This window comes from Euwallacea similis, chromosome 6 (genome assembly GCF_039881205.1).
Source record: "Euwallacea similis isolate ESF13 chromosome 6, ESF131.1, whole genome shotgun sequence".
Classification (NCBI taxonomy): domain Eukaryota; kingdom Metazoa; phylum Arthropoda; class Insecta; order Coleoptera; family Curculionidae; genus Euwallacea; species Euwallacea similis.
Genome location: NC_089614.1, coordinates 2,384,815 through 2,394,386, shown reverse-complemented (window position 1 = coordinate 2,394,386; position 9,572 = coordinate 2,384,815). Strand labels below are relative to the sequence as shown.

General features: G+C 34.8%; 1 protein-coding gene across 1 annotated transcript in view; it reads right to left on the bottom strand.

Moving 5' to 3' along the window:
* Positions 1-9,572, bottom strand: part of LOC136409489 (protein timeless homolog) — a 135,438-nt gene that overhangs the window by 56,946 nt on the left and 68,920 nt on the right. The window lies entirely within an intron of this gene.

Genomic DNA, 9,572 nt, shown 5'->3' with positions numbered 1-9,572 from the left:
ATTATATATAATAATAATATATGTATAAGACTATGAAGCAAATGCAATTGAACAAGATAAAGATGGAAATAACAATAGAGACGAGCAAAGTCGTGAAAAAGTATATGACGTACAGAATGAAGAGAAAGTGAAGATAGAGTAGCAGTGGAAGCTATACCTAACAGCAAGAAAAGACGCTCATTACAATTTGACAAAACAAGCGAAAAGAATAAAAAAACTAGTGATCAATCACATCCACCATTAAAACTTGATGACAATATTACCGTACTAATTTCAAGCGTGGACAAAGCAAAAACTGACCTTCGTAACATAATTTGAGTTGTTATACTTGAAGTGATTTATTAGCAATTATATAAGATTGGGACTACAGATGGCATATCAGACAAATTATACCACAGGAAAGTATTTATATAGATGTTTGTTTGTGTATGTGTAGTTATGTGCGTGATCAAATTAGTTTTTTTTTTCTTTTATAGATCGGAGTTCGATGGTTGTACCGAAAAAATAATTCGCCTGGAAGAGGTGCCAAACATGACAATTACGTTAAGGACTCCTGCAAAAAAGCTGCTATTGGAACGGCCCAAGGGTATGCTCGATGTTTCTGTTACAAAGGCCTTTGTAACAGAGACATCAAGCCGACATTTATGCCGAAAAAAAACTATTATGGTAATTCCAATTGCCATAATTGCCTAAGCTGTAATGATAAATAATTTTGTCCTTACTTCTTTTCAGAATTTAAGTAGTAATTTCTAATTTAAATATTGTCTATATTATTTTTTTATTAGGTCGTGTAGTATGAAATGAGTAGATTCTCGAAATGCCACATTCAACTGCGAATAACTTCACTCTAAATCTATATTTGGACTTGACTTTTTTTATGTGGAAAAGGCACATTCTTCCTCTTTCGATCAGAGTTTAAAGTGTTAAAAATTATTGAAAACTTTTATTTTTATAAAAATTTTTGTGCAGCCATGCAAAATAGTGAAATTCGTGTGTTAATGAAATATGAGTTCCACCGTGGAACCACAACAGCTCAGACGGCTCGCAATATTAATGATGTGTTTGGTACTGAAGTCACTTCACAACAAACAGTATCTCGTTGGTTCATGAAATTTCGTTCTGGCAATTTTGACCTGAACTAACCTGAACAAATGAACCACGTGGACGACCTGAAACTCAAGTGGATAACGGTTATCTGAAAGCCGTGGTGGAAGTGAATCCACGTCAAAGTGCAAGCGAATTATCGCTAATATTCAGTGTAACCAAAAAAACAATATTGACTCATTTGGCTGAAATTGGTAAGGTGAAAAAGCTGGACAAGTGGGTACCGCATGAGTTGAGCGACATACAGAAAGAACGACGTCTCGAAGCTTGTGTTTCTTTGTTGTGCCGGTATAATAACGATCCATTTTTGAATCGGATTGTTACTTGTGATGAGAAATGGATCCTATATGACAATACCAGACGTTCATCGCAGTAGTTGGATCAAGATGAACCACCAAAACATTGTGCGAAAAAAAATCTTCATCACAAGAAGCTTATGGTGTCCGTTTGGTGGTCCAACGCAGGTGTCATCCATCACAGCTTCATGAAACCTGGTGAATCGATTACGGCTGATGTCTACTGCCGACAACTGACCGAAATGATGAGGCAACTGACGGTTAAGCAGCCAAGATTAGTCAATCGAAGCACACCGCTATTGTTGCACGACAACGCTCGGTCACACACCGCACAAGTCACCTTGGCCAAGCTACAGGAGTTGGAATTGGAAACTCTTCGTCATCCACTGTATTCACCCGACTTAGCACCCACTGATTACCACTTCTTTCAAAATTTGGATAACTTCTTGGTAGGGAAAACATTCAACTCCGACGAGGCTGTCAAAGCTGTCTTCCAAGAGTTTATCGACTCCCGGCCTGCAGGCTTTTACAGCAGGGGAATCAATGAACTTCCCGTTAAATGGCAGAAGTGTATTGATAATGGTGGTGCATATTTCGATTGACAATAAAAACATTTCATGTGAAAAAAAAATGACTAAAGTTTCAATTCAATTCTACTCATTTCATACTACACGACCTAATATTTTGTAATGATAAACGTTTTTGCAAATATTAAAAATTGTTTTACTAAATCCTTCTAATCAACAATAGTTTTGACCAATATGTTAAGTCAAAACAACCTTTAACTGATATTTGTCAGTTAAAAGTACTTTTGCCCAATAGAGCTGATCCATAGTAGTTTTGTCTGATATTTTTCAGTTAAAACTACTTTTAACACAACTCTGCTTTTGACTGAAAAGAAGTTTTGACTGTAACATATACATACATGTAAAACTACGAATGACTTAATTCAACTATATAACACTACAAATGGGCAACAAAAATTGAATTTTAAACGCCCTTCATCGACGCCACCGGTTCCAGTTTGTTTACACCTGCGAGTACCGGTCTCCGTGCAGAGTGGCGACACATTTCAAACCTTAATCGTTTCACCACCCAGGTCAAGGCAATATTCATTAGGGCCGCTGGCTTAGACATTCGAAATGTTTCAGAGCCCCATGATCGTTTAGTACCGAGGAACGTATTGTTAGGACTTGCGACGTATTGTTTTATCACGGATTATGGTTGGGTTATTTATTAGTTTAAATGTTCAAAGTTAGTTTAACAAACTGATGTTACGCCCATGGACAACCCCAGCCATTGGGTAATACTGTTGGAATTCCCAGCGCTTAACACCCATCTTCGGCTGAGGGAAGTTATTTTATGATTGGGATTTCCAGCACTATTCTTTGTCGGACTAACATTGCGAATTTAAATTAAAGGTACCGCCAAACGAATACAATGGCTGGGCTCCAATAAAAGCCCAGCGATCGTGCCTCTAAGTGCTACGCTTTAACGTAACAAGGTAGCCTAGAAGCCGCTAATGGGGCCCTATCGGGGGTACGTCTATGGGCGTTACACCTCCGTATCAATACTTAAGTAGGGTGCGAAACTGAAGAAGCTCTCTTTTCTCGCTACTTCATCACGAACTCGTACGCGTTAAACTCTCGTCAACATTCTTTAAATAACGCATTTCTCCATATTGTATAGTTGTTAATGTTACCAATAAACCTTTGTTAAGTTAAGGTTTAGTTTCTTTTATACGCGAAAACAGTGTCTCTGAGACTGCGAACTCAGGGTGGTCCTTCATAATCGATCAATCCAGTCCATGATCTACGTAGTTCACGGTTATCGTATCGAAAAGGGTGAATCGACCCAACCACGTACACGCGCCAAATTTGGACCTAACACGTATGATTGGTTTTGCATATTAAAAATCCTATACAGTGGTTACAAAAAGTATTCGTACACTTAACTAATAAATAGTAAATATTTTATTTTCCTTGAAGTAAGTATTTGAAAATGTGTTTTATAAAATTATCCGTTCTAGTTATTGTTAGTATGTAGTATATTGTTAGTATAGTAAAATTTTATATCAATACCATATTTTAAATTTCACTAAATTTATTTATAATAATATTTTTTGAATGAACATCTAAAACACTCGTCAAAAACGTATTCGTGCATCAAGATAAAATATAATTTTTTGCAATTTTTTACTAACTTGAAGTATTGAATTTCTGCATTAATAGTCTGTTGCTAGTGAGTTTTATATGCTAAATAATTTAACTCTAGTACCAATTATTAGGTTGGTGGGAACGAAATGCACGATTCTGTGAAGTATCAAATTGAACAACAGATAACTATGATATTTAAAAACAACCGATATCTCTTTTTTTTTGCTAGAAAGGTACATTTTCCTCTATTAAACGTATCCTTAGATATGTAATTATCAGTCGATTTGTTGTTGATAAAACAGTTGTTGTAAAGCAATGGATAAATCTAAAATTCGTATTATTTTCGAATATGAATTTTGCCATGGAACAAATGCAGCTCAAACAGCTCGTAATATTAATGATATATTTGGCGTAAATTCAATTAACGAAAATATAGTACGGCGATGGTTCATAAAATTCCATTCTGAAGATTTCAGCCTCGATAATGAGCCACGTGGACAACCACAATCAAAGATAAACAACGACGAATTGAAAATCGCGGTGGAAACCAATTCGTCTCAAACTATCCGTCAATTAGCAGCAACGTTTAACATATGTAGATCATACAACAACATTGGATCATTTGAATCAAATCAGAAAGACAAAAAAGCTTGATAAGTGGGTTCCACACAAACTAAATGAACATCAAATGTGAAACCGTTTAGAAATTTGCGTTTCTTTGTTGCCACGTTTCAACTGTTAGGGCTTGTGTAGAGGAAAGAATATCCGATAATTAATTTAATCTATTAGCTCGATAAGTTGTATTCTTCACAAGCCTAAAATTAAATCTGTGATTAGTATGTAAGGAATCCGTGTGCTACGCCTATGAACATTACTCGTTTTTTTTGTAACTTTGCCCGTATGACCAGATGTTGGTATGTATTTCGTTTAAACTTAAACTAACTATGTAATAAAACTTCTCGCCGACCTTTTGTATGTACTAGAGTTTAGACACGTTCTCGATTCTGGTCTTAACCGCCCTCCAATAAAACCCAATTATACTGTTAAAGTTAGGCAAGTTACAAGGACAGATCTAGAAGAAGTGCCGATGATAAACTCCTGGTTTCTGGTACGCCTATGTACACTTACCATTAACTTTAGTATTTAAGATTTTGCAAGAAGAAAAATCGCTCTCTTCTTGTGCATCTCCGTCGACTCTTAACTCCGTACTTTGGACGTTACTCGTATGCGATTACTTTACTCATGGTTCCTATACACGATTAATTAGTACACTAATTAACTTGTCACGAAAAGTTGTTACTCCTTTGCTAAATTACTCGAAATTGTTGGTAAACAATAAACCTTAGTTACCGTTAAAAAGGGTTTTTGTTTTCTTCATTTGCACCAACACGGTGTCTTTAAGACTGCAAACTCAAGGTGGTCCTTCGCAAGCATTCAGTCCATTGTTAACTAGACATATCAAAAATTAGGTCACGTCTAATCAACATCTTGGTACCACGAATACACGAATAAACTTCAACGGTGAACCATTTCTGAATCGTATCATTACATGTGATGAAAAATGGGTTTTGTATGACAATTGTAAGCATTCAGTTCAATGATTAGATAAAGATGAAGCGCCAAAAAAGTCCCCGAAACCAGAACTTCACCCAAAAAAGATTATGATTAGTGTTTGGTGGTCCAGTGCTGGTGTTATCCACTATAGATTTTTAAAACCTTGTGAATCAATTACAGCGGAAGTTTATTGTTCTGAATTGGATGAAATGATGCGAAAATTCGCTGAAAAACAACCAAGATTGGTCAATCAAGGCAGACCAATTCTTCTTCACGATAATGCAAGACCTCACGTCACAAGAAGAACGCTATTCAAAATTCAGGAATTGGGCATTGAACTTCTGGCTCATCTACCATATTCTCCCGACCTTTCACCTACAGATTATCATTTATTTTAGGCACTTGATCACTATTTACATAGAAAAGTTTTGAGTTCTCAAGAGACTGTCGAAAACGTCTGTCGTAAATTTCTTGCTTTCCGTCCTTCAGGTTTCTTTGCGACTGGTATAGATAAGCTACCGCTAAGGTGGCAGAAGTGTATTGACGCAAATGGCGAGTACTTTGATTGAGTGTGTCTGTTTTTTTAATTAATAAGTGAAGTATTAATTTGAAATGGTGCATTTCATTCCAACCAACCTGATATAAATATGCCTCGAAAAGTGTCCGAATTAAATCTGAATATGCGTAATCTAATTGTTGACCTCCATAAAGAAGAAAAATTGTCACGTCAAATTGCTAAAAGTGTAAAGAAAAGTCATAGCACCGTTCACTACATCATAAACAAGTTTATGTATACGGGAAATGTTCTATCAACTGTCCGTACAGGAAAATCAAGAAAGATAAAGAACTGGCATCGCAATTTTATTATTCGTAAAGTAAAGAAAACCCTTCAATTAGTGCTGTTAAACTGACATCAGAACTTTAAAAAGCTCCAGAGCATCTGCCCAAACTGTTAGAAATGTTCTAAAAAAAGCTAGATTTCATGGCAGAGTAGCCAGAAAAAAATCGTGGATTAATAAAACCAATCACAACAAGAGAATTCAATTTGCAGAAGAACACCTGAATTAGTCAATGGAGTTCTGGTGTAGAGTAATCTTTTCCGATGAATAAAAATTTAATATTTTTGGATCGTCTGAATGTGTGGAGAAAACTAGGAAAAGTTCTAAAAAAACAGCATCTTACCATCACTGTGAAATATGGTGGTGGAAGTCAAATGATTTGGGGTTTTATGTTTCTAGGTGTTGGAAACCTTCGTTTATTGATGAAACCATGGACAGGTTTGTGTACCGAGATATTTTAAGTGAAAATATGGAGCAGATTGCAATTAAATAGAGAATTCACGACGCTTATTGATTCCAATCAGACAACGATCCTAAGCATTCCTCTAGACTTATTCAAGAATGGCTTCTATATAAAGTCCCTCACATATTAAAAACGCCTCCAGTCCCCAGAGCTCAATCCGATAGAGCACTTGTAATTATTCTTAGATAAACAAATTAGTAAACATGACATAACGAGAAAAGAAGCCTCACGAAGTATTCTTCTCCAAGAATGGTTTTCAATTCTTCAGGAAGGTACTGAAAATTTGATTTCTTCAATGCCACGACGGTTGCAGAGTGTTATCGATTCCCAAAGGTACTCAACAAAGTATTGATAGATATATTCTTATTTGTTAATTTATTATGCTTTTCCTTTAGTAGTAGATGTACGAATAATTTTTTGACTTCAGATTTTGACTGTCCAATACAATGTATGTAATGCTAAAATACCTATTGTTTTTCCTATTTCCAATTTTAATATCCTAGTAAGAAAATGTTGTGATAACCTTAATAAAGTATTTAATCAAATTAACTTTATCATTAAGATTTGTTATACCAATTTTACTGATAAAACTCAAGGTGTGCGAATACTTTTTGTAGCTACTGTAAGTCATTCGGAAAGTCAAGCAATTTGTTGTAGAGGAAATCTAAATATAACGGGCCAGTGATATTAAATGGTACCTCATGTAATCCCAAAACATATTTGTCAATAATTCCACACCAAATGTTAATTTGAAATTCATGTTGGAAATGGCGTTTAGTTATCACATGCGGGTTGTTTACATTCCACACATGCTTTCGTCGAAAATTAAATAAACTTTGACCTGCAAAAGTTGCTTTGTTCATAAACAAGATTGTATTAAAAACATTGGATCATCGTGTTAGAGTGTATGGTAAAATTGTGAAAATTGCCTCCTAGCTGGACGATTGGCTTTCATAAAATTTTATATTAATGTAATCATAGAGATACAGTTTTTCTTGATGCAAAACTTTTATTATTGACCTTTGACTTCCTTCAGTGTTCGTTGCTAATCTTCTCGTAATTTATTTCTGGATATGCAGCAACACGTACTAAAATTGCTTCTTTCTGCCTGGAGTGATACATAATTTTTGGACATTTAATGATGTTTTTTGGAGCACAAAGAGCCGATCTTAGCTAATATATCATAGATTCTCTTGAACATCTTGAAATCAGGATGTCTTTTGTTAGGATATGTGACCTAATACCGCCGATGGGTTCTACACCCATCGGCGATATTAAAGGGTAAAATTTTGATGAGCATATACGTATAACATATCTCTGATTTATTGAAGAACAAATTATTTCCTAGCATAGTTAACTCAACTTTAAGAGTTTTAACATAGAAAATAAATTAACTACTTGATGCTTACAAGCAAGAGCTAATCTGGCACATGTTATCCCACATCGTTATCATGTACCTTCATTTATTTCAATAAACATTTTATATTTTACTATGTAATGCAGTAAAATGTTTAAATGGAAATATCTTGCAAACAGAAGACTTTACCCATATTTACAAGGTATTGTATCTTTTTTACATAACAAAAAAACATAAAATTATACAGATTTTAATAAAGAATAGAATCGATTGACTGACAAAAAAGTTACCAAAGTTTAGATATAATTTATTTATATATATAACGGTCATCTTTCCATCATCACATCATTGGAATATTTCTTCGTACGTCAATCAAGAAAGTCAAATATAAAGGAATTTCTCCTTCGTGGTAAATTCCAAACTTCCCAATATTACTGGAACTTAATGAAACATACATCAAATACCAAATAAGGCACTCTATACAGAAATGCGCCCTATAATGGGACATCCTTGAATGGAAGTGTGTTAGGAATCAATGCCAATGACGCCCTTAAATCGCCCGTCCCTTTCCGCGTATTTCCCGTTAATCCATACATAGACCCCTTATATCCAAGTCTGCAGCGATTTTTCTTAAGCTTTAAATAATACGACGTTTTAACGCCACTCATCGATTTTCTTAAGCTATTTAACCGGAAAATATTTTTCACGTTTCAAGCAAATTTGTTTAGTAAAAAGAGTGCGGCAGTACACCAATTTGTCTCCATTTTCTGGTTCTTTGGATCTGGATACCCTGTTAAAACGTCATTCATTTTAAATCGCCCTGTTATGGCCCCCAATTTAAATGATTTTCAGACCCTTTTCAGTTGAATTAGTGTAAGATTAATTAACTTCGTCGGGTTATTTTTTACCTTTGCACGAAACGTTTCCATTTAAAAAATGATTCGGAAATTTTAAACATTAATAACAGAATTGCCGGCTGATATTGATGGATTGGAGAAGTATTGATGATTTCATTAAATCAGGAGATATTTTCCATTTTCCAGAGTTGATTTAGTAGCAAAAATATCTTTTACCGAAAATGTATTTGTCGTAGATATTTTTTCTTATTACTGGAACGTCCATATTAATCTGAACTTGATTCTGCTGATCCGAATTTTTTGGAAAAAGTCCCCAATCATTCTGCAATATAATCGTCCCTTTCCTAAATTAATGGATGTAATTTGAGGAGGGTTTTTAAGGAAAACATTTTTTGCCCACGACCGGAAGATAACACAAATCCATTACAGTAGTGCCCGCTTTACGTATTTTGCCAGCAACTGATACGACCTGAGTCGCCGACCCGGAGATGATAAATGAGATACTGGTGATAGATCGCTTTCGAATATATGGTGGCATCTTGTTCATTATATCAGTAACGACTTATCACTCTCCTAATACTTCGAAGAATTAAGCTTCTGCACATGTTGCTAACAAGCTTTGATTGCTGCACATAAAATATTTCAAAAATTTAAATCAATACATTAAGGGAAACACAATAATTAAACCTGATATTAAAGTTTCATATATCTACGCTTGTAGGTACCGTACTAAACTCCGGGTAATTAAATTCCCTTCTGTGATTTAATATCATATTATGCACAGAATATTTGTCTAATTTCCTGGAACGTTCGCTATATAGTTTGATTGAAATTTATGCTATGATTAGCATAATATTAACTGAAACCAACTGATATTCTCAGTGAACTGTAAAATTATATAATTTTGCTAGATTTCCAAGTTTCGACGTCTCAAAGAAGCGTCTTC